This window comes from Notolabrus celidotus, chromosome 23, assembly GCF_009762535.1.
Source record: "Notolabrus celidotus isolate fNotCel1 chromosome 23, fNotCel1.pri, whole genome shotgun sequence".
NCBI classification, from domain to species: domain Eukaryota; kingdom Metazoa; phylum Chordata; class Actinopteri; order Labriformes; family Labridae; genus Notolabrus; species Notolabrus celidotus.
The window spans coordinates 13429118-13456464 of NC_048294.1; positions in this window are offsets into that span (position 1 = coordinate 13429118).

The following is a 27347-nucleotide window of genomic DNA, read 5'->3' on the forward strand; positions in this document are numbered from 1 at the left end:
AAAACACGGAATAGTTTGTACAACAGAAAAGTATGTCAGATCCACAGCCTCATTTCAGCAGAGTGGACAACATGAGAGTGAATCATAGCTGCAAGGTTTTTTCACACAGCTCCCTAACACGGTAAAAGCTGAAGATGACACATGTGGCTCTAAAAACAAGAGCACACATGAAGTGGAAAATGGAAAAAACAGCTATAAATTATTGAGCGTCTGACTGACCAACCCAAACCCCCCCTTAAAAAAATAAAGCAGAAAACATCTAAATGCTGTGTCTAGACACAACACTGTGTTACTAACGCCTGACTCGCTGATGCACCAGCACTCAAGTATTTACATAATTAGTTCAGCTCGATGAACACTCTGATTAAAGTAGCTGTTCCAATTTCTCTGTTTTTTAATCTTTTGTTTTTCTTAATAATGTTCATGTACGTTTTTAGTGACAAATATTGTGACGTTTCCCGATAACTATGCCAAAAACACTCACCAACTGACCAGTATAAGTTAGTATTGCTTTATGCAGACAACTAACCAATCTGATATCTTTGGCTAAATATCCACCAACCATGTCTTTAGCTTTTTCTTTGCCCAGTTTTCATTTTCTCCCTTTTCTAGTCACTACAAACACACCTTAAATCTTACAAATTACTAAATTTGCAAGGAAGCATTTTTGGCATTGAAGTAGAGTACCTTGCTTTCATCTGTCATCTCCTCTGACGTTACCTGTGCTTCAGTAGAAGCCACACACTGCGATAAAGATTAGCTGGCTAGCTGACAACCAAGTCTTCTTCTTTTGCTCCTGCTGCTTCTTCTCTGTCTGTTCTTTGTTTAATGGCAAAGCAACAAGGGAAAGAACCCCAACCTTCCGCTACTATGAACCAATTAGTTATACGATATTATTGTATGCTTATTTTTATATATATCAACCAAAACCGGTTGTTGTGACAGCCCTAATGCATGCATAAATCATAGGTCGATAAATTGCTACAAATGCCTGACTGAGTAAAAGCCAAAGTGGCACGATGAAGAGCCATTTTGGAGCCAAATGAGCCAGCTCTTATATCACAGTTAGCACTTTTAGGTGTCCTTAAAACATACATACAACATCAACATAGACAACAGTCCTCTTCTTTTTCCAGACAATGTTTTCAGATGGTAAATTTGGTTTTAGGTTTGGCAATGAGGCCATGAATCAACGCAACATACAAACTTTTCTGGGAACTAACCTCACGATTCTGATTGAGTGAATTTGCCAAAAAGAAAAATGCAATCAATACAATGTCAACAACATGCTATTTAATATGAGCTTGAACCTCCCAGACTGGTACCTATTTGACTGGATCCATCAACTCCTTTGTCTTTTTCAAAATCTAAATACATTTAGTTTTATAGTTAATATTATCTGTTCTTTTATTTTTTTACTTAACACACAAACTACTGTCAAATCTCTTGTTTTCCCACGTATATGTATTCTTAAATCTTATTTAAAAATAGAAGGAGAGAGCGAGAGGTCGGCCCACGGTCATGTCATGCAGCTTGACATGACCTGCAGCGTGAGTTTTGCACTTGTCACCAGAGCTAAGTTGATCTACAAATTGATTTGAGTTGTTGGAGGATGGTGACAACATTAACAATGGCAGCAGCAGACGCAGCAGCAGCAGCAATGCTAGCACAGTGGCATCTATCTTTATAACCATGAACAGATGAAACCTTTCTATAGACATACAGTGCATCTTCACAATCGTATTTCTTTCCATTGTAGCAGTGGTAAAAGGTTGTTGTATTTTTGAGTGTGTGTTGGTCCAAATTTAAACTGCAGTGAAACTACATCGTTCCTTAACATCTAAAACAGTTGTAAAGCACTTTTTGCCTTCTGGCGTTTCTGCAGCTTTTATTTTGCAGTGCTCCTGTAAAGCTGAGGGAGACACCCGGGTCCTTAGAGATGTCTAAATATCACGCTGCTTCCTGAAGGTAGCTTGTACTAGTGGTGCTTAGGGTGGGGGGGTGGGGGGGGCAAATGACCTGCCATAAAATTTTAAATGCCCCGCACACCCCACCCTTTTTGGTGAGACACTCAATTATTGATACATTTATGGTCTAACTAGGAATCTGGGGAGTTTGAGGGCAGTAGGACAGTGAGCTAAAACCAACAACAATCCCTTAGATAATGCATTTTTTTTGTCATGAGTGACAGCACTGCACACACTGTGGTGAAGCAATAACATTTGAATGTCAGAAAATAATTCTTGCAGTAATATTTTCTAATATTAGACTCACTGTAAAGGCCATGAATAGCCACAGGGGAAGAGGAAATTACTTACTTCTTTCACCGGTGACAGTTCTAATATCTTTCCCCTTTAAAAGTTTAAGGTCTCCCTTGATTTACTCTCATATACTGTAAGTCCTTTTGAAACCTCCTTCGTTTTATGTTTTCCTTTGTCATTCAGCAGCGTGACCAGTGACATCCAAAGTGAAATCTCATTCTTTATTTGCCTGCTGTCCGGTGGCCCTGCATAATCATCCTGAATGGGCTGTAATTACACATCCTCTGAAAAAGTATCGGACGCTCGGCTTTATTGAGAAAGATGAACACTGACTTAAACAGCGGTCCTTGGGTTCCTGTGTCGTTTTGTGCTGGGGAAAATAGGTTTCACATTTTCAATGGATGGTGTCCCACATTCTGAAGCAGCTGGTTTCAGTAAACGTCGATACGCGGCCTTGTCAAAGCGAGTAAAACAACTTGCACTCATACATAAGGCAAACAAAGAAGCTCTCATGGGAGCTGTTTTGCTGAATTCAAAAGCAGGAATTCAATCTCCAACTGAAATATCTTTAGGAATTGCCGAAAATTAAAGATATTATGTTGATATGAGATTTTCCCAAATGGGAGAAAAAGAAGAAAACAAACGTCAATTTGTAACAAATGTAATTATTAGCCATGTGGCTATTGCTGCATTTTAATTGGAATCAAACCCGATCCCCGATGCCTGCTGTCAGTGTGTGCGTTATGTCATGTAAGGTATCCCACCCACATGTTCACTTTCAGATCACACATTTAATTAATGTTAAAATTGTTTTCCACATTTCTTGGACATGCAGGCAGGACTATGTGCAGCCATGAGTTCAAACAGCCCTGCTTTCTGTTTATACTCTAAAAATATGTTTTTACAGGCTGTGTTTGAAATTGAAAGAAACCACGTGAACACTCTGAAGTCCTTTACTTGTTTGTTTATCATATTTTTTTTTGAAATTACAATTTTGAAATGGGATTTTTGTCATATAAGTTCTTTAAAAAATCATATTTTCTTTCTTTTCTTGCTCTTTGTAAACAGTTATTATTTCTTACTATTCTTCCAACTGCTTTAATTCTCATGCTTTTGTCTAATTTTATCGCATTCATCTATTTAATTGCTTTTATAAATCTTGACGGCTTTTATCTCTCTTGTAATGCTTTCATCTCTTTTAATTGTTTTTATTTCCTTTATTGCTTTAAGGCTTTTACATATTTTATTGCTTCCATTTATGTTACTGCTCTTATATATATTTTAACTGCTTTTATCTTGTTTTTATTGCCGTTACCTCCTTTAAATTGTAGCTGTCTGTTGTAACTGCTTATGTCATCTAACATCTATGGTTCTTTTGATCTCAATTTATGTTGTTGGGTTACTAAGTTCTGTGATGTTGGTTTAATATGATGTTTGGGGTTTTGTTGTTGCTTGGGCTCTTTCATGTCGGGTAAATGTGATATTTGCTTTTTGTAGTTTTCTGGGTTTGTATGATGTTGGGTAAATATGATGTCTTTGTTTTTGTTGTTATATGGGATCTTTCATGTTGGGTTGATATGAAGTTTGGGTGTTTGTTGTTTTTTGAGTTCATATGATGTTGGGTTTATATAATGATCTGGTTTTTGCTGTTATTAGGGTTCGTTCATGTTTTGTTTTTGTAGTTTTGGGGTTCTATGATTGTGAATATTTTGCTTAGGTTTTGTTGTTCTCGTGGGTTCTTTTGCTTTGTTCTTAAGTTAACTTTTGCTTGTATCAGTTCACTTTGTAAACCCCCGTTTTGAAATAGTGCTATTAAAAAAGGCATTGTTTATTATATGCAAATGCATACAGTGTAAAACAGAATGCGGGCATAAAGATTGACTGGTTCTATATTGTTATTTTGCTATTTAAAAAATTGCTGCCACATGATAGGTGTCAAATGAAGTTGTTAGCACTGGTGAAACTCTTATTTCAACATTTTTTCATGTCAAAAATTCTGGCTTAATAACACCTTTGACTGTTGAGCAAGATCAGCCTTTATAATAAAAACAATAATTTGAAAGGGTAAGATCAGCACAGACTGTTTTGTCTACAGAGGGCGCCAAAGTCGGCGCAAACAGAAAGTTCACCACAGGAGGTTTAATTGATGTTTTTTAAGGTTTTGTCATATAATTGCAGACACAATTTGCTGTAAAATAAGGTTAATGTTTAACTGGGATAAAGTATAAAACATGAGATGTGGCATTTTCAGCAATTTTCTTTGTGCGATAAAAAAATATTTTAACATTGTAAAAGTTTTTTTTCTTAACATTTTTATTTTCACCATCTGAATGTGTGGAATGCTTTTTTAATTACAAAAAACTGCAGTTTAAGTCCAGAACAAAACAGTGGGGAGGCACAGCAGCACAGATATCAGCCGGCTGAGCAGACACTCCATGAATGGGAGGCTCAGACACACATGCCCTCAAGACGAGTGATCTTTCACTGGATGCTGACACTTGCCAATTACAAACCGCCCACATCCCACTTGTTTTTAAGAGTAATTAGTCAGGCCCTGTGTGGATACCATGAGGGTCTGGGGAGATGAGAGAAATCAGCCACAGGTCAGCCAGCTCAGTGGAGGGTTTAGTGCTTAGAGAGCCCCCCTCTCCATTCAACTCAGCGCTCAGAGTGTGTGGGCTGCATTGAAGTGGAGTAATGGAGTGAAGGTTCGGCACGCTTTACGCCCCCGAGGTCAGCCGCGATCATCATCACACGAGAACCACAAAGTGAAAAAACACACACAATCACTGGGAGGGCTTTCCTTTTACATACAGCTGTATAGTAGAAAAGATAGATTCAATATGGCAGGAAAGGATGGGGGAAAGATCTCCGTGTGGTGTAGTCGAGATAACTTTTTGTTCTGCTTGCGTAACAGAGAAGAAATATTTTTGACACTTCTTAATAGGTGGGAACATGGAGCTCTCCACCATATGGCTTTGTGCTGATGAGAGCAAAAGTAAAAAGTGTGACTCAGTGTGAGGCAGTTATCTCTGGTGAAAAGAAGGGCTGGTGACACTGAAGCCTCACACTGTTTCTACGTAGAAGCAAGAAAGAGGAGGCTATAACGAGACTGTTTTGAATCAAGATGGATCCTGACCACGTCAAAAACTTCTCATCTGATCGAGTGACTTAATGGAATATTTTTAGTCAATAACTTCCGGTCGCTACTTAGAGAATTGTCACCCTGAATATAAAGTGAATATGCCAAAAGCTCCAACTACTAACTCTTCTCATAGACAGAAGGTTGGCCCAATGCTCAAAGAATGATGATCCAGGCATCACTTCCAGTGTCAGTTTACTAATGAATGGGTGCAAAAACAAATCAGCTATAATAGATATGCATATCCAGTTAGACTAAAATGAAGCAGACTGCAATCTCGTAAATGTAATTTTTTCTTGTTGTATAACAACTCAAATCTCATAAGTTTCTAACTTTTTTCTTGTTAATTTATGAGAATAAACTCATAAATATACAACTTTTTTCTCTTGTGACTTTATTCTCAAAACCATATATTTCTTTCCTTCTTTAAAGTGGCCCTTGTCCTCTGATGTGGTTTGCATATCTGATATGCATCAGTTAGATATGCAGTATCTTTCAGAATTTTCCGAACTTGTTTTGAAGAAGGCAAGCCATGATTGGTTGGGGTTGAATATGTAGTCTATCACGTCTCTCAGCTAAGTTTTGACAAGAATTAAAACTTACGAAACAATAATTGTACTCTGGATGGCTGCAATTTTGTATACATCTTGAATTTATAATTAATGCTTACATGCTCTCTGAACGATTATGAACGCGACTTAAAGTTGATATCATACACATCCTCAGACATCTTCATAATGAAGGCAAGCAAGCCAAAAAAGGATTTGTGAATGAAAGAAGTTGTGCAACGTGGGTGTGTTGTAATTTGGACAATCTTGGACTCTCACTCGTACTTGCCGCCCAACTTTAGAACAATTTTCTCTGCATTTTTTTTAGGATGAGAGACCCCATTAATCAAAAACCCAGTGAAGAAGCTACTGTGGCCCGAGCCCAAAAAGTTTGACAGCACCCACAGAGGATGGTAACAATAGTTGTACGACTTGCCTCTGACCTCCTGTCACTGCATGATAAATACCTGGCGGAGGATGTGGTCGACCTGAACAAAAGTGGGATTGTGGGACACTGATGGCAGCTTTGTTTCAGCTTGGCATGAGGTGCTACCTTCTCCTATTTGTCCCTCTTGACCCCTAATTTCACATATTTACTGCATTTAAACACAGCAGATGGTGGGATGGCCCTGGCACAAAGCAGGTCACAAAAATAAAATCTCAAGGCCCCGGACAACAATTTCAAATCCTCTGGGTGTTATTTGGTTCTCAGTTTGTCTACACAGTTAGGAAACAGAAAAAGCTCTATTTGATCCTGTTTGTTGTCTTCTTCTTCTAGCTTTTTAGTGATGTTTGAGCCTCGTTCTCTGCTACTTTCAAGGTTATACTTGAAAATCAGAGCGGCCTGTGTGTGGGAGAGGGAGAGAGCCACATTAGCAGTGTTGTGAACAATTCCAAGTCACCCGTCAAAGTGCACCATGTCCAGTAATTGTTGTTTAATTGGCAGTGAAATGTTGTTTTCTGGTTTGACAGTTTACAAAAGATGTTGATAGAGAAGTGACTCGGCTGATGGCACCATATCTCTCTCTAATGCTTATGAAAAACTGAGAGAACTAATTGCTGTTTTCTGAAAACTGTCTTATTGCTTTAAAGCAAGAAAATCATCTCACAGTGTGTAAATATGGAACACTTAACGAGAAAAAGACATTGCATTTTCTTACTGTTTCTGGTATGCCATTTTTCTGCATTTATACACAGGAATTATACACATTTCTGGTTTATAATATAATATGATATGAATTAAATAGATTAAGAAATGAGTGATACTGTAACTGAATCTGTCCACAAAGAACACTGTCATGCTGTAATTACTGAAAGGACAGCGCTTTTCAGCCTATGTAAAGCTGAAACTCTGAACCTGACCTGATGCGGACAAGGTTAGCTCTGCTAAATGGGTTAGCATGCAGAGCTAGCCAGGTTAAAAGAGAACCAGCTTTGTGAGACTGAACACTCCTATTTGTTCTCAAAGCTCAGAGACATCTATGCCAGCATTAGAGGAGGAAGCAGTCCTGTGGCATCTAAGTATGTTCATTTCAAGTGGTCGCTTAAAGGGGTGATTCACAATGCTTTTCTGCCCCCATCGTAGTAAGCAGTTAAGGCTGATTTATACTTCTGCGTTGAATCAACGGCGTACCCTACGCCGGGGGTCCGCACACCTCCCGTACCTACACCGAGGCCTACGCATGTAGCTGACGTGCACCTACTCCAAAGTGATTGGTCCGCTCGGCGGCTTTGTCTTTCCCACATTTACAGCACTTCCGGGATCCCGGACATCGGCCGCACATCGGCCGTGTATTCCATCTCCTCCTCTCTATTCTTCATGTAATCATGTCTGTATGATAAACAGCAACATGTATCAGCTGTAGATTGACATAACACGCTCTGAAACTCTGTGGAAAAGTAAACAGAGATCGTAGCGGGACCGGAAGCAGGCGGCCGGCTATCAGAGAGACCGCACTGCCCTCAGGCGTTTCGGCGGAGAATTGCTGCGCGGTCTTCTGTGTCCTGAGGATAACAAAACTGATTTAGGCAGCGCACCTACAGGCCTGGGGCTCTTGTATACTATATTTTCAGCATCTATATTTTGCAGAGGTTTTCAGCTTTTCAATGTTTGTGGCTTTGCAATGTTTGTGTGTTTGCTGTTGATACAATTGTCATGCCTATTGCAGCACTTTTTTAAAAAATTTGCAGCACCTTTCAGCGGAACATTGTTTTCGACTTTTGCATGTGTTTATGAATTCGCATTGTTTGGGCATTTGCAACACCCTTATGAAGATCATTTGGGCTGAGCCAGAACATCTGCCCACAGTAAATACCTCTATTTGTTCTCAAAACTATGAATACAAACAATGCTGTAATGTGTTTGCTATTGCAGTATCATAATGGACAAAGCTTTTTAAGGCTACACATGACATCTGAAACCAGAACTAGACTACAGCAGTCAACATTAGACAATCATGGTTGACTCTAGACCCCTAGGGCAGAAAATACTTAGCTAGCAGAAGATGCTAAAAGTTGTTGCTATGTGACATTCCTAAATTAGTTTGTTAGACATATTCTAGCTTAACACTATTTCCAGTTCTTTATTAAGCACATTCCAGTTCTTGTGATTATAATACTGTTCCCTCCTTACAGCAGCAGCATTTAAGCTAATTTCCTCGAAGCCAGTGAATGTGTGATCAAATACAGACTGCTAATGCCTCTTCTGCTTAAAAACTACCTTTCAACATTCTGCTCTTTAAAACTATCAGTGAGTACTACATTTGTGACTTCTTTGTTTTAAGTTAGTAGCTAGCTGCATGGCTCAGTATTTTTGGTTGCTAGTTTTTTGCTTAAGAAAAATTGACATATTTAGTCAACTGATGCAGTTGGGGCAGTAAGCTAGTAGCGAGCAGCATGATTAAGCATTTTGAGTTTCTTTGCCCAAGAAAATTTGATACTAGTCAATTGATGGCTGGCAGAGCTGTAAGCTAGTAGCACAAGGCAGTCAGGCACAAATTACATTGTGTCTCTATCTGTTGATTACTAGCCCAGTGTATTTTTAGTGCTATGTTGCAGTTTTCAAAATTTTCAATATAAGTTGAATGCAGTACATATTTTATGACTTGCAATTTTCAGCTAGCTGTCTCGCTTTGAATATTAGCAACTCATTGCAAGGATGGATCACACATTCAATTCACATCCAGTATCTGAAAGGCTAACACTTAAATGTACATGTATTATTAATCAATACATTATTTAGATTAAAACTTCTATTCAGTACTTTTATACTCTTATTATCACACACATAAGACGCTAAATATATAGTACAAGGTGTATTTTGGTTGCCAGTGGCTTCAACAATCAATTGAAAGCTGCTGAAAACCAAACTTTACTAAATGTTTTCAGTAGAATAGTGCTGTAGCAAACCGGTGCTAAACATGTTTTCATTCCTTTTCTGACTCATTTTGACATGCCTTATGAAACGTCCCCCTCACATCAGTCTCTGCTAAAGGCCACTGAAACAGACCAAAATCAGGAATGGTCATCACACTGCAAAGATCTCTCTCCCTCTCTCATCTTTCAGCTAGTGCTCTCCACCCTCTTTATCTCTCCCTCCATCCCTCTCTTTTCCCCCCCTCTCCCTCTCCCTGCTTTATCAAGGCAGTGAGACCCCCTGGGAGGCTCTGATCTCCAGCGCACATCCTGAAGAATTAATGACTTCTAATGTACCAGTTAATGCAGAAAAGGCGGAACATCCATCATAACTGACAATTTAATGGCGCTTTCATAGATGGGCCACTCACATCTCTCCTATTCTCCTTCAACATTTTTTTCCCCTTCGTCTCTCTGGCCGGACGGACACACACATTCATAAAAATATACTGCACACACACACACACACACACACACACACACACACACACACACACACACACACACACACACACACACACACACACACACACACACACACAACACTTACACAAGAGCAACATTATCATTTTCAGTGGTTCTATGGTAAATGTTTCTAAAATATTTCAAGCCATGTTTTATAACAAGGAAAAAGTACTGATAATAACCAACAGATGTGATAACTCTTCAAAATAAGACACCCTAAGTCTGGAGTTAATGTGAATATATGACTTGGAACAGATCAGGAACTAACTGGTAATAAATAGTTAACAAGTAATAACCAAATGTAGTTCACATTTGAGTCATAATGAGCACTTTCTTAATGAATTCTTCCAAATTAATTCTGAATTAGCTGCTAAATGGCCCATAACCACAAACTAAATCATATCTGTTCGACATATTAGTTACTATTTTTGTGTCCCCTTTTCCACAGTAGTGCATCATACCGTGCTGTTACAAGGAAAGCCTCATTAGCTTGTGATTAGCTCACCATTACTTATAACTAAAGGTCTACCTCCTGAGTTTCTGCTAAATGCATCATTACTTCAGAAATGACATAACCTTGAAAGAGCATGGTTGTGTTCTCAGCACTTTGAGATCAAAATGATTTTATGAGGATTCAGGGATTAAAGCTGGGGTAGGCAGATATGGTTCTTTCATTACACTGGGCAACAATTACACACTGGACTAAAGCTTTTAATATTTTGTAATTTCAGTGGTGTACAAACCAAGACTTTTGCACCACTTGATCAAATTTTCAGGCTTTAGAAAATCTTTCTTGTGACAGTTGACCATGTTATTTCAGGCAGAAGCCATTACTATTGGCTCTGTTCAACAAATGCAGTAAGGTGCGCACACAGATCAGGTTGGTCAAAGTGAAAACTGGGATCCTACAGAAAAATGTGCTGTTTCAAGATAAATAACAAGTGCTGGCTCTGCAAAGCATGTCAAAAAAAGGATGACAAAATTAAGGGCTTCTAAAAAATACATTTTGATATTGTTTCCCAGTATTTAAAAGTATCATATCAGATTCTATTTCAATCCCTGTATTTTTTCAAACTCTGGTGTTTCTTTTTGTCTTTGATAACACACATGTGAGAGACTTCACACGGTACAAGTCAAATAATGATAGATTTAACAGCGCTATTCCTTTAGCATGTGCAGTGCAAAGATATGGCCAACACAGCACATCACACGTACGTACTTACATAATTACAAAATACGAGAGTAAAGCTGAAATTTATGAGTAAAAAAAAAGTCATAAATCTTGGTAATGGTTGGTCTCTATGTTATCTTGATGGTGAAGGTCACAAGAGCAGCCAGCTGCCTATAGGCCTACTTTGGTATGAGTTTCATAAATAACTGATTGCTTAATCTTTAATCAAATTTGCACCGCACTGATACAAGAACCAGGATTCTAAATAAATTGTGCAAGAAGTTGAATCTACTCTGAAGAAAGGCAAGCTAACAGGAAGACAATTTCTCTTCTGCGGGAGGCTGGCTGCTCTTCTATCACCCTTTGTTTTGTTTTAGCATACATAAAGATTAATTAAAGCCTGTGATGACAAAATCTTCCTAAAAAATCACAACTTTAATCCACATCAGATTCCAAATTTATTCTCGTAAATTTAAATTTTTTGCTGACATGACGATATTCTCATGAAAAAAAGGACTTAAATTTAATATCACAACTTGAGTTTAGTAAATATTTGCCTTTTTTTCTTCCGACTTTATTTTTTTAAAAACACAATTTTATTCTCAAAGTCTATTTGTTTCCATCCTAATTGCAGCCCTTATCCTCCGTCTTAGTTTTGCCTTGGTAATTACACATACATCTAAATATTCTACTGTACAGTTATGCATGTTGCACCATGTTACTGATGATAAATGTAATCTAACTTTAAGGTTCCTCAAAGCACATGTAATTCAACTCTTTGAAATGTTACCCATTTTCACCTGTGCTTTTTTACAGAGATACAATTTATCCCATGAAATACAATCGATCATATATAAAGATATGGAAGATGATCCCTAACTTACAGACTTAGACACTGCAACAAAACACCCTGTGAATCCAATGTATCCTCTGTGGGGCCTGTTGATATTGGATATTGTAACATGAACTTTTAAAGATTCAATGTATCTTTAAATTATGTAGTGACTACAAAACCAGATGCACATTATATTTAAAGAAATAGATTTTCCAAGCAAAATGTATTAAAAGCTCTCAGTTCATTTGCACCAAAAAACATGTCACATACAACATTGCTTTTTAATGCCAATTGCTTTAAATGCAACTCCAAGCACAGTTTGAGTGACGTGTGGGTGTGCAGCAAACATAACAACCATTGTACATTAAGTTGCCGTGCGGCTCTCTGTCACTGAGCAGACTGAGAGAGAATTTCTTGGCTCTCCAGCCTCTTTGACTTGATGTAGAGGAGCAATATTCCCCCGAACAGCTTGCACAGGCAGCTAATGTCCCTTTCAACACGTCTAAAATTATGTTCAGAGGACTGTCCAATCAATGGGATTGTCCAGCAATGGGAGACCGAGCCACCTTGCAGCCAAATGAGTCGACGTTTCATAATGGTGAGCTAAATTTATTGCAGCACCGGAATTGGTCTTTGCAGGGTTCAGTCAGAGTGGAGGGGGAGGCAGATAGTTTTCTCTCTGCTATTTCCAGATACCAGGAGCGTAATTGAAAAGAGCTGGAGACAACAAAAACACTGAAGACTCTAGCGTCAGTACATTGGCTCAGTGTGAAAGTTATTGATAGTTCATAAACTTACTGGAAAAGTTGCAAAAAAAAAATAATGTGAGCAATTCTCAGAACAATGAGGGTGAATGCTCCCACATAGAGGGAGGCTTATTCTTCTTACCAACTGCATCTATATGAAAATACAGAATGCTCTTCTTTAAAGAAGCTTTAATTTATATGTTTCTTTGACTACATGAGGATAAAACAAACTTTGAATGAGATGCATGGAGAGATGGACATTATCAGCTTGTGAAATCAACTTATACCAACATATGCCAATGTATCACCAGTATTCTGATACCTCAGAATTTCATATGATGGTTAAAATGTACTTTCAGCCACAGTAGTTAATATCAATATAGTACAATCGTATTTCTGTGTTTGTTAAAAATATCATTTTAACAGCAGCAGTGTAAAGACTTGTTCTTGTATTTACTGAGTGCTTCCAGCAGGGGAAGCATGACACTGTTGAGCTACATTAATGGACATCTTGCTTCCTACCTTGAGCCATTGTGCCTTTAGCATAGCCTGAAGAAAGTTTGGGGTGTTTTCATCTCTAGTATAAACCTTTATATATGGGTTCACGTTTTTAGCTCTGTTAAAAGATGTGTGCATGTTTGTAGGTAATCATTTGCAAGACATTTAGGCTAGCCATACTAGTGTGTAGCACAGATACTCATAGCAATTGGTGTCATAAGTGTGTGAAAGGGTTTTATGTTCTGCTGTTAAGAGGTTTAGCCAAAATTAAACAGCTTGCACTACAAATGGTAAGGAATGTCAGTCGGGGTGCTGGTGTCAAGCACAAAAAATGAGATACACCTTCCTCTGTAAATCTATTTCATTTCAGTTTTGTAAATGTTTGTACCATAAAGTTTTAGTTATTTGTCTTTTTTGTGAAGGTAGTTTTCATTTTTATTTCAGTTAACATTTTTTGTTTTATATTCTAGTTTCTGTAATTTCATTAGTGTTCATTAACAATATTAGCCTTGGTGGCAACACAGTCAAAATAGTTGATTTTTATTCAAGTCTATCCTCTGTCAAGTTTATGATTTTGGGGTGGAACCTTGGGTGGCAAATCAGATTTCCAAGGGGGGGCCATGCCGACCCTTAACCCTTTTGGACACGCCCATGTCTTTATGCAGTCCTACTTAAAAACAGCCGACTGATACATGTTGTACTGATTTTGTATTCCAAGTACATCGTTTTTTTTAAAAAGAAAGTCTGTATCCATGTTTTTTCATCCTCTCCTTTTTAATAGGTTTTTAAAACAAACATTGACATATGTGGCTTTACAAATACCGCAGACACAGAGATATAGAAGTATTTATTCTGAAAACCAAAATATTACTTTTCTTATGCCTCAATTTTGGTCTCCACCAACTTTTCAATAGAACATTTGGTTCTTAGATGCTTAGTGCTCTGCAACAAATAGCTACTAACTCTGTCAACTATTTAAAGCTTAACATGGTGCACATAAGTGGATTATCAGAGATGTTTTTGCAGATAGCAGCTGCCTTCCGGAGCATGAAACAAGGAAGATAATGGACGTTGAACGTTGACGTTTTATTTTCTTTCTTTACTTGTTTTGTTGTGCATTGCAATACACCAGCTCATTACTCTACAAGTAAAATGCTGGTTATGTTGAAAATCCACAAAAAATGAGTCCTTTCAAATTAAGCATTGTTACATGATCCAGTCATAATATTTCTACTATAACTCGGCCTGGCTTTAATCCGCTAACATTTCTTAATCTACAGAAATGAATCAAGTAAGGTAGGTATGTTTCTAATCTGGATTTACTTTTGGAATATGCTTTGTGAAAAGAGAAGCCATCCAAAACAAAAACAAAAAGCAGAGCAGACAGTGTTTGGTCTCTCTTAAAACATAGCAATCCAATAGGGACAACTCCCAGCAACAACAAGCATGCAGTCTGACATGCGAAGACAGATCCGGGCACAAGTGGATGTTAGTATGCAGTGAAGCACAAATACTGTAGGAGGCAAATGCATGAAGGTGAAGCCAAAGAACATCTCCACACTCACACTCAACCACAAGTTTGATAAGAGTGTTTTTATCTTCTTGGGAATCAGCCAAAAGATGTCGATCCAGCTTCATTTTCAGCCGTCAGTCTGTGTACGTCACACTCTGACCCTTCAAAGGTGACACCAGATTCGATAGAAAGTGCTGAGCCTGTATGGAATTTGTTTTGCCATGGTAAATTAAATCTGTGTTTTTTCAGGGGACATCACTGCTCACAAGGCCGAGCAGGTCAAAAGGACAAGATAAGCATGTTAGTATTGAGCCGGCAGATGGTAAGAAAAAAATCATTGTCATTGACCTGCAACAAGCTATCAGATAGCCAAATACAGCAGCAACTGATCACATTACTTTCCCGTGTATGTGCAATAATAAGAGCTGCAAGCCAGCCATGCGTTAAAGGAGAAACATTATCACAGTAGTGGAGTCACTTATAGATCTTTCTTTGAGGACACGGATTTAAGGAGGTTTTGTGTGTAGCCTTCCCAAAAACAAACCCCCCTGCCTGTCAATACAAAGCTGCTCTCCTGCTTTCCTTCAAAGCATCTTCTGTATCCTCCTCATAGGGTTAAAAATGAGCTTATAAGGAATCACAGCCAATAATGAGAGAAAGCAATGTCTGGCTTTTTTCAATTCTGCCAGCTAAGTAGCAATCTGAAGTCAAATAGCCGTCGGTAACCGGTGGATGATGTTTAGCGCCAGCTCATTTAATTCCTTTATTATTTCTCAGCAAGCTCTCTGCTTCAGAAATCACAGGAAATTGATTCCATTATCTGTATCACTTTTTGCCTCTGTGCATAGCACCTGCATATGAAATGCAACACAGCCGCCATCTTCACATCTCTGCCACTGAAGTGACATGACTATTGTCATGGCAACAAACCTCTTTTTCTCAATAGAGCAGCTGTAGAATGCAACATCCTGGTTTAGGAGGCAGGTAAATCAGATTCAGATATGTGCACATCAAAAAAGGTGACTTTTAACACACAAGGTCTCTTTCAGTATGCACATTGAGTCCTACAGTGTGTGAAGAGTGGAGTATGACCTCAACAGTACTGTTTGACAGTTTAACAACACACGTACAAGCTTCAGAGACCTGAACTTAAACCTCACCCTGCTAGCTCTACATGAACCTAAGCAAACTACTGTGCTCTGAAAATACTCATTTACATTTTCTTTATTCCTACTCACTTTGCCAATGCCAATTCCTCCAATTTACACTCACTGACATTGTAAAGTTACAAGCCGATGGCTCACTGTGGCTCAGTGGGTAGTCGGTCAACTATCAATCAGAAGGTTGGCGGTTCAATCCCAGCTCCTGCGGTGACATGCTGAAGTGTCCTTGAGCAAGACACTGAACCCCGAATTGCTCCCACTGGTGTTCAGTGGTGTGTGATTGTGAATGAATGACATTAGCTAATACTGATGGTCCCTCACTAAATAGCAACCACTACCATCAGCGAGAGAATGGGTGTGAATGGGTGAATGTGACGAGTAGTGTGTGATAGTGCTTTGAGTAGTCAGACAGACTAGGAAAGTACTATATAAGTACAAATCCATTGACTATAAATGAGACTTTGATTGGTTATATAGTAGTGTTAATTTAATTCTGATGCTCAAAAGCAAACCAGACCATCAGCTAGAAGACTGACTATTACTGAAGGTTTCCTGGAAACCTTTCAATGCTGCCATCAGGTCGGTTTCTGTTAAACAATACAAGACAAACAGAGCCTTTGTTTATATATTAGTAGATTAACCCGTTTAAAGAAAAACAGGACATTTTTTACAAGATAACCCAACACAGGTACAGTATGTATCCCAAGTGTGGAGCAGTAACAAAACTGGCACTGTAGTTTAACTATGTCCTTATTCAGGGGTTGGATCATTCAGAGGACCAAGGTTACAACAGACCCCACCCTTTCTAGACAGCATAGATCATAGACTTAATAATAAATAATAATAAATAATAAATGCATGTAGTATCCGTAATGCCACCCATCTGTTTCTGAAGCGTTGTTTTGAAGCCAATTATCGGCTGGAGCCATATTGGAAATGCTGAACTCAAACTAACTTCTGTTGAGCCTCTTCACTAACAGCTACAGTGTTCCTGCTTGTCAGTCAAGTCAGCTGTTCCTCTCATAATGGAAAACTTGTAATCTCAAGATTTACGAAACTACCGTGTAATTAAAAAATGAATCCCCCGTGTAGTATGTGCTGAAAGAGAAATTAGCAATTCAGACTAAACTATTTTTTTGTACCAGGCTCTAAACATGTTTATTCATGCTGATAAGATCTGTTTTTTTTCAATTGGTGTTTATGTGGTTTCAGGTACTTCCAGAGCCAGCCTCAAGCGGACAATCGAAGAACTGCAGTTTTGAACAGTTTTGAATTGGCTTCAATTCTCACGACAAGAGGTTGCCGCTTGGCGTAGACTGCTCAGGCTGAACTGAAATAAGACAGCCTGGCTAACAGAGGAGCCAGCTAGCTGTAGTCAACATCATGCAACTTAACAAACATCATCATGGTTAACTTTATAAATGATGCAATGAACCTAATAAGGCTTCACCCTCATGCATTTGCCTCCTACAGTATTTGCGCTTCACTGCGTACTTACATCCACTTACACCCTGATCTATCTCCACATGTCAGACTGCATGCCTCTTGTTGCTAAAAGTTGTCTCTGTTGGATTGAGAGACAAACATTTCTGTCTTCCTGTGTTGAAGCTTAATCTAAGGCATGGTAAGTAGTAGCTTAATTTATTACATTTTACTAGTAACTAGGCCAATAGCACAGAAAATGACATGATTAGCCAAGAGATGGGATGTACTGCTTCATCCACAAGGGCTGCCAAAATGTGAACATAAAGAAAATCAGGTGCAGTGGCATTAAGCTAACAAATGTATTTTAGCAGGATTCATCAAGATATATTTAAGCCCATCATACTTACTAATCCTAACCCTGTCTGAACATAGGTCCTCCCACTTGAGGACAAGAAAAAGTGAAGCTAATTAACAGAGAAGGCTGCTAACTAGCCGCCGTATTCAGCTTCTGAAGACTTTAGTTTGGAGTTGAGTTTCATGAACTGTGTTTAATTTAAACAGTGTTCAATTTAAAATGTAGGCAAATAGTGTTGATAACAAGTAATTCAATGCTAATTTAATGTTGATAGAACAAAATGAAATGTCATAACAAAATGTCATATCAAAGTCAGGCTTCAAAAAGACTTCATTGCAATTACCAATTGTGTAGATTTCAGCATCAGTGAATTAATAAAGATACTCTCTCTATTGAAGGACTGAAAGTAATCATTTCATTAACAAATGTGACAGCTAGACCCTCACAACGCTGCTCAATTCACTGTTCAGTGCAGATTTTTGTCTGTGTCTGCCAAAGAAAAGACTGAGCGAGAGAGGAAGAAAGAGTCTTTTGATGTGACTATACTCAAGGACATCGACACAGCACCTTGCAAAATCTAATTTCCATAGTGTGAAATTTCCTCATTCTCTCCCATGATGGCTTCATTTCATAGTGAAAGCTAATTATGGGCGCTATAATTTCTTCCAGCAGCCGAGTCATCAGCTGGTCAAATACAGAGCGGCTTGCCAAATGACACAATATAATTGCTGTGGCAAAAACAAATGGTTTTAAGATACCGGTCCTCATGCTTAATACATTTTAACTCAGAGCCCAGTGTTTGTTTATATTGACTGAGTGTGTCACTTGTGGTAGCGGAAAACTTTTCACTCAGTTTGCTTCGCCTCTAATCATCCTACTTTTCTTTCTGTGCCTCTTAAAGTTGTTTATTCACTCGAGCAGCTGTCTCTCTTTTCAACCCGGCTGAAAAAGCAGAACAATGGTTTTACAAGCAAAACAAACAGTCAGCCCACCCCTTTGACATTGTCTTGTTAAAAAAAAAAAAAAAAAGGCCCGACCAGATTTAAGATTCACTGGGGTTAAAATCTGCATGCTAAGGCCCATCAATTTTTCATGGCTCTCACACTATGAGCACTCACAGCCAGGAGGGGGTAATGCAAAATTGATTTGTGTATTAAACCTGCTTAGCCAAGCAGGCATCACTGGGAAATGTAGTGATTACCCCCTTGGGACTTTAGAAGGCCATGTATAGCCAAAGTGATCTAAAGAGGGGCTCTTCTGTGCACATACATTCAACAAACATGATATATAATTAACACATTGTAAACATTATTTTAAGGCATAGTCTGCACGGTTGGTAGCTGAGGTGTAACAGTATGCTACAATAACTACATCCTTGCTTTGGTTTGACTAGCAAAAACATTGGCATCTTCTAATTCATAAATGCATCCTAGGACTACTTCCCTCTTAGCTCCTCTCATACATTGCACAAAAGAACTCAGGAAATCATAATCTTCGATCTCAGGATCTTTTAATATTATCTGTTCCGAGGGTCAGGACTGAACTTGGGAAAAAAGGCCTTCAGGTTTGCTGCTCCCTCGACCAGGAATGCCTTACAAAAGGATTTAAAACTGTCTGATATGATATCTTTGAATGCTTTTAAGCGGTCCTTAAACAACTTGGAGGCTGAAGAGTGTGTCTGTAGATGTTTTGTTTAAATGTGACATGCTGTTTTTCTGGAGGTACCTGTTGTGTAGCTGTTGTATGCGTCTGCTATTTGTGTCTATTGTAATATTGTAACTCTGTAACTGTGCTGCTGCCTATCTTGGCTAGGACTCTCTTGGAAAATAGATTTTTAATCTCAATGAGCATTTCCTGGTTTAATAAAGGTTATAATAATAATATAAGAAGATACAAATTCATGTTGTACCCCAGCTTCCTCTTCAGTGGAAAAAATATAGCCACTGCAGAAGCTAAAAAAAAAATGCAATTCCTCAAGAGACAACTTTACAGGGGGTGAATATTTTTAGAACTTGTACATGCTGATAACATTAGGACTATGGGTCATTCATAATCACTGGCAAGGCTGAACAGACAAAAAGGTGGGTGAGTAAAGTGTAGTAGATGTTACAGTATTGTTGATTCTTTTTCTGGTGGAAGTGGTTCAGCGTTAGCAGCTGTATTAAATGCCTGATTCTGATTGGTCAAAACATGATAATAACAGGGATGCATTCTCAACAGCAACAGGGACAACCTGATCTCACACTCCATATCAATTCAATATGCAGAAAGGAGTACAACACATTTCACATCTGCCTTTAACCATCTTGCAAAACTATAAGCAGAGGCCTGGTCTGAAAATGACCGGACCAATCAGCATCATTGTAGGAGAAAGAGGTTTTAGTGGAGTAAAGGGGAAGCTACTGCAAGCCAGTTAACAATGGTGGCCCGTGAAGAGATTACTGTGGCTGCAGCCATAGAAGAAATAGATCAGAAGTGGACATTTCTGTATTAAAATAAGAGCAAAGGCTTTTAATGCACATATTTTCTTTACAAAATGTCAAGAATCCGGTATTGACATGACAACTGCTGCCCGTTGAGCTTGCAATATGTTGTTTACTCCTAGCCTTCTACGTTATAATGAATGTGACTGACAGCATGTTTGTTCAATCACCCTTTGAGTTTGATTTTGAAAGGTTCTGTCCTTTCCAAACACTGGCTGTGGTATTTTGCCCAGATGGATGTGACACATATCCCATGCCAATTATAAAAACAGTTGATCTTGTGTGTCATGTAAGTCTGCCTGTTGACACTGTAGCAAAAACATTATTTCCCATTCCTATTCTAAATGCGGTTTTGAATATGTGAAGCATCGTGGTCTTGTAGGATTCTAGTTTGCATAACCCCCCACTCCCTAAATATCATCCTTTGCAAAATATAACAAAGGATCTTTTCACAACAAGGTGTTTTTTCATAACTCATCCATTTTTATTATATTAAGGCTAAGAGTTATGCAATTTCAGGCTGAATTATGGGCAAGGCTATTCGATTGAGAGGTGAGAATTAGCATGGCCAAGATGGCAAGGCTACCCTACCTCTTTGCAGGTTTCTATGTTAACCTGAAGCTACATTGGGTCAGCATTTCCAATATGGCAATTAGCATCTTTAGGCTTCATAACACCTCTTATGAAATCAGTGGGTGATGTCACTGAGACTACTTATCTGACCTATTCCCCACTTTTCCTGTTCTTCAACTCTATCTCCACCTCCAAACTGCCTTTGAAACAAATAGGCCAGTGTAACAACTGATAGCTGCAGGAAAGATGACACGTTTATCTTGAATTGCAAGGCAGTGCAGTGATGTCACTAAAATAAAGATGATGCCTATGTAACATGAAAGTAATATGACATCAGTAACGTCACAAGCTTAATGACTGAAGAGATAACATGGGACACCAGCGGTTTCCTAACCATTTGCACCTCAATGATATTGCACCCAAATGAAAACAGTGATGCCACAAAGAATATGAAACAAGTCAAGTCATGAGTAATTGACCACGACATGCTGGTGATGTCACTGGCGTTATACCAGGAGTGATGTTAAGAGCATTGTAAGACCAGTGAAGTCACGAGGAATATGAAACCAGGCATTAAGACTATTTAGTGGAGCCTTAGTCAGAATGACACCAATTTTTGTCATGAGCAAATGAACGGGTGTAACAATGACATATAAAGTCACTGTGTCAAAAGCAATTCAGCCACCCACACCAGTGACGTCAGGGTTATTATATCACCAGTAGTTTTGTAAATGATTTGTCACTAGTGATGTTCCAGGAAATTGTGCGCAGTAGTGATGTTACAGGAAAATTACTAGTAGTGAAATCCCAAACAGCAGAGTTGTTATTGCAATTAACATGTCAACATGCTTAAAAACTGAACAATAGGGATTTGGAAAAGAGTAAGAAATTGGTGTCTTAAACTGATGTTTGGTGAATGAAGATGACTTGCAGAAAACATATTAAGCAGACAACCATCAGTTTCATTTTGGTCTTCAGACATATTTCCTTCACAGTATTGTTTGGCAACTACAGCTGATACAATCTTCCGCTGGTGATGTTTTTCATTTAAGCTGGAGAAAGGGGTGGACAGCCCTAATGCTCCACTGTTCGGTCCATTATTCCTCTAGGGGAAAAAAAGCAAGCAAGGACAGATAGATTTTGTAAATGATTTCTTTGCCTTTAAGTAAAATCGATTTGTTGCTTGGCTAATCTGACATTACATGAAAAATAAAACTGCCTGGAACACAGGAATTATTGTAACTGCTCATGTATTTCTTGTAAGAAGGACAAAAAGTCTGGTTATTCGTACCTGATACAAAAAAACGAACAAAGCAAATGAGAACAAATGAGGGTATCTCAGCCAAGTAAGGCCAAACAAGTAGGGCGCTATCTGTTGTTGACTTCTTTTGTTTGATATCATTACATGTCTGTCATCTGAAGCAGATAAAGATTTTGTGGTCAAGAGTTCACAGCAAGTGCTTCTAACACAGACAATACCTGGGCAGCCCACTAAGCTGACTGTTTTAACATTTTTCTTTCTTTACTCATGTGATTGACATGTGTTATTAATCAAACAACAATCCCTCTCTTGCTCACTCTCTCTCACTCAAATCCTCTTGTAGGCTCCATGTAAATAGCAGTATCTCCACAACTACTCTGCAGGTCACTTAGAGAAAAAATAGATATCTGACAACTCATGAGCCAAGGCCTCTTTGGGGGTGCTAAGTGTTTTGACTGTGAATTACACTCTGAACTGTATTTCTTTACACATAACATTAGAATCCAGCAGAAGTACTTCTTGTGTCATCACAAAATGACAGCAAAATTGTTATCAACTCAAAAAAACAAAGCTACCAAAACATAAGTCAGTGAAAAGGCAAAATGAAAGCCCCACAAATAATAGTTTTTATGAGAAATGACATTCTCTGAAGCTTGAACATACATCGAATAACTCATATACTGAAAAGAAATGTGAATGAATTATATAAATGAACCCAGCATCACTAATCATATCATATTGCATTGCATTGTATTGTATTGCATCATATCATTAGTTGAGTGTATCGTTACCTCTTTAGAAAATAGTAGCAAAAATCGGTTTGGAATGCAAAATTTTGAGATTATAGGACTCTTGCTGGCTGATTCTGACTAACACAATCCAAATATCCTGTTAAAATATGCATTGTGAAACACATCTTAACTTGTCATATCTTGTCAAAATGTAATGCACCCAATGACGTAGAATTGTGTATGGTCCGTATGGACGTTCCCCTACCAATCTCAAACGATGGCTGAAATGTCCCCACCAATATTAAGGTTAATGGGGGGAAAAAATGTGCTCCATGTGGCACACAAAGGGTTAAATCTTTTCCCACTTCGGCACCGCCTCCAAAATATGTCTTTGAGACTGGTCTGTTTTTTGATTGGCTTAGCTCCCTGTAGGCTGTTTCACTGCAGGTTTAGCCAGTTTTGACGGTGCACTCATGTCTGAGGATGTCGGCAGGGAAGAAAAGAAAGATGGACATTAGAAACTACTTCAACAAACAAAGTGTATGTCACCAGAGGAAAATAGTCCCCCCTCATAGGCAACCGCTAATGAATGCAAAACATTGTTTCTGTTTTTCTTCTTTCATCTTTATTCATGTACTTAACAAAGATGTACATTACACAAGGGGAGGGGGGGCCTATGTCCCCACCAATGTCAAAATCAAACCTACGCCCTTGAATGCAACGTCAAGTAACGCAATGTAACACAAAGTGCCGTAACGAAATCTAGCTTAACGTAGTAACGAGAAATGAGTTGGAATGCATCATTTTCAGGCTAAGGGTTTTTTCAATCACAAACTCCTGCTCATATCTGAATTAAGTTAATTTCCAAATGCCTAACTGAGCACTGTGAGCAATGCCAGGTATATGTCAATCAAAACATAACCAGCCATTTCCAAAAGCTTCAGAGATTGTCATCCATTACAAACTACATTTTTAAACATATGTTATTGGTTATCGTCACTTGTATTTTATGTATACCTAATGCAACCCTAAACTTTTTAAACACATACTATCCTTATCCTTGTTTCTGAATTCAGGTGTTTATTATTAACACCCATGCACACTGTGATATCTGACTAATAATGTCTCATTTAGGGTATAACCCATACTCACCCTCAGGCTGATTTGGCTGTGACAAAGGAGAATGGACTTCACCACCCCCCCAGAGGTCACTTTATTCAGCACAGGGAGGACAAGTTTGTCTAATCTTTGCGTGCATCACCATGACCTGAGTAGCTTCTGGATTTACAAATGATCACCTTTGTACTGTTACCTTGCCCATCTGCACAAAACATTACTAACACATGCATATTTATCAAAGCATGTCTGTAGGGGTCATCAAATGAGCCCTTTGGAGCTCCATTGCCTGCGAATCTTCTGTCCTTGAGTGTCAGAGGAGGTGAATACCTGCACTGCTGGAATACATTCTTGCCCCTGCTTTGGCAGTTCCAACCATTATCAAAGAGCTCTCTAATATGGTGAAATGAGCTCAGGTTACAGGCTCTGTGGACTGAGATGACATGAAGAAGTTTCTATAAATATAATCCTGAATTGTTCAACAGAATGATTAAGAATGCAACACTTCTTGCTTACCAAGAAAACTTACTTCTTTCCATAAAGTTTGACTGTGTTTCTGCCAGCATTCAAAAAACAATTTCATAGCTTTGCCATAAATTACATACCCATCAACTCAACCCTCCCACATTATGCTTTGACAACTCTTCAGCTCTGAAAAGCACTCAAAGGTCATTTTTATCCCTCAACATGAAAAGCGCACTCCAATAAAAAGTCATTTAATCATTATTTGCAACAGAGTTGGCACACGTCATCGATGCCGCCAAACAAGCGGTGAGTCATGTCCGGCTAATGGTCAGCTCAACAAGCAGAGCCGAGCACAAATGGAACGCCATTACTTGATTATTGTGAGTGTCATGTAAGCTTAATTCTGTTCTGACCTGATGTCAAAACATCTCTAAATGAAGGGCCTATAGCCAGAAAATGAGGTGGGCGACTGGAAGCTAGCAGCTAAGAGAGATAGTGAAAAGTGAGCAGAAGTGGTTTTAAGATAAGACTACTATATTTGATGCACACAAACTTAAAGCTTCTGAACACCCAAATCTATAAAAGTCATATGAACATGTTAGGATTTCTGAACAGACTAATCTAAAGTCTAAATTGGGGGTGCTTTGACACAGTGGCAGAGCATGTCTTCACCACTCAAAAGGTTGATTGTTTGATCCCTGGCTCCTGCAGTCTGCACATTAAAGCATAGGGTGTTGGGCAAGACTCTGAACCCTTGTTACCCAAAGAGGCAAAGCCTGTGGTGGGTGACCGTGAATTAATGGTCAACCAATATCAGTTTTTCAAAGGCTAATGCCAATACCAGTTTATATTGGGGCAAAGAATTAAGCATAATGAGGGATATAGCTGGTTCATCTGATAAGTGGGTGTTTGCCAGGATGCAAAAAGCACACCTTAACTCCACCTCTTTGTCAGATTATCCAGCAGTTGGTTAGATATAGTATTTCCAATATGGTGACTGCAATCTTTGGGCTTCATAATACCTCTTCAGAAACCAATCAGAGGCGTCACTGAGACTACGTCCATGTTATACAGGCTTATATATTACAGATGCCAATCAAACTTGGTCATGCCCATACAGGTGTTAGAGATCATCTTTACAACAGGATGAGCTACACAACATACCAAGTACTCTCACTATGATTTGTGTTACTGCTTAATGAGACCTTTAACTTTGATATCATTTGTACATTTCTACTATTTCAAGCTAAGCTTGCAGGGGCCTCAAAAAAGAGGGCAGAACAAACTTGGTAAATTCCATGAAATTACTGCAAAGTCAAACAATCTATATACTGCTGGGAAGTCTGAGTGAAAAACATGATTTACTCTCCTCTAATGTGATCTCATCTCGACTGCGGCATAAGAAAGAAAGAAATTCATTCCTGTCAAGAAAGCGTGCAACCTGTGGTTTAGAACCTGCCTGGAAATGGCAGCATGCCTTTTTATCCATGTTTGAGGAGCAGCTACTGACCTTTACGGCTAAGAGCTCAAACATGTTGTCTGCTACACCAGGGATCCGAGCCTGGGAGTCACTGAGCTTTTCAGTGATTATGGAAATATTTGTAGATGTCTTTCCCTGGAGAAAGCCCAGGGGAGCGTTTACCAGGCCTACCATCAAGCCTTTCCCTCAATCAAACTCCCATCTCTGTGTTGGATTCCTCGTAGTGTGGCCTTGTGGTTGTTTCTCAGCCTGTAATCTTCTCTGCCACAAACCATCTTGAGTAAAACAGAAGTATTACCATGGGGTTGCCTCTTTTTTTCTGAGTGAGACGTTTTTCTATCATCAAACATTTTATAAACTAAAAACCTCTGCACACAGGAAACCTGTGCTGACACTATTAAACATCGGTTGATGCAGTAAATATTCAAAATGTCATTCTAAAGTTAAAAAAATAACATTTAACATCAAACTGAGGAAAAACTTCTTAAAATACATCCTTACAATTCTGACAGCATGGATTTTTTTGTTCCCTTATCAAAGCAAAAGAATGTGTCATTGCCAGAACAATGGTATTACTCAAGCAATCAAACATTGGTTTTGCCTTTGTGTTTCTTTTGTTGACATTTTACATTTATTTTCATACTGTTCTTTGTGAATTAAGAAAAGAAAAATTATCATAGAAAATCACAGCAATCAAAAATAAGGCCCATTTTCCCCTTAAGTGGATTTTTTTTTAAAGCACATTTTCTCAAGACACCTATAGTCATTTGTGTTTAAAAAATGTGCACTCTGAAGCTTAATTTGCTGAAAATATTAAGTTCTTGTTGTTTAAACTTCAGGCATTTATCTTGGAAAAAAATACTGCAATTCAGTGACGATCAATACAAAGATACGTTTGGCATGACGATTTACTGCGACATACATTGGTTTACTTTTGTTGAAATATGCTTTACAAAAAGAAAAATTTAATTGGATTGAACTGGCATGACTTTCTTTTCCCTTTAAAGAAAACTAATCATTAATTGTTAATATTTCCTTTTTTCTCACTCATGGAACTCATCATCTATTAACAAAGAACAACATATGCCCCCAGGAACAATGGCCCACCTCTCCTTGATTCAGATGTAGCTAACCTTGAGCGATGATTGACTTCCTTAAAATATTTTCTTTTCAATGCACTACAGTATTTACACTCAATTTGACAAGCGACCTTCTGTTCAGATTAAAAGTAAAGCAATGTGTCTGAATAAGAGACCCAGTCATTTTTGGTTCATTACATTCCCCTGTAGTACCACCTGTTCATCTGTTTTGAATGAGTCTCAGTTTCACTGTTAATACTTACACAGACTTCTCTCTGGCTGAGCTCAGCGGTAATGAACCCAAAAAAGGAACATGTATCCTTGTGATACTTGTAATTAACGGTACCTACGTTTTCAGAGATAACAGCATTGTTTGTGAAAAATGCATTCCTCTCCTAAAGAAGAGAAGAAAACTTTTAAAGTGTCTTATGAAATGAGGTTAGATTTCTGATACCAATTTGCTTTCGTGACTTGTTTACTTAAATCAGGACTGAGGACAGCTTCAACATCTTTATGTTGAATCTGTGAATAAGGATTACAATTGCAAAAGTATTTAAGCATGTAAGACATTACATGTGAGCAATATGCAAGAAAAATCTAATCCTCAAATTTTATTGCAAACA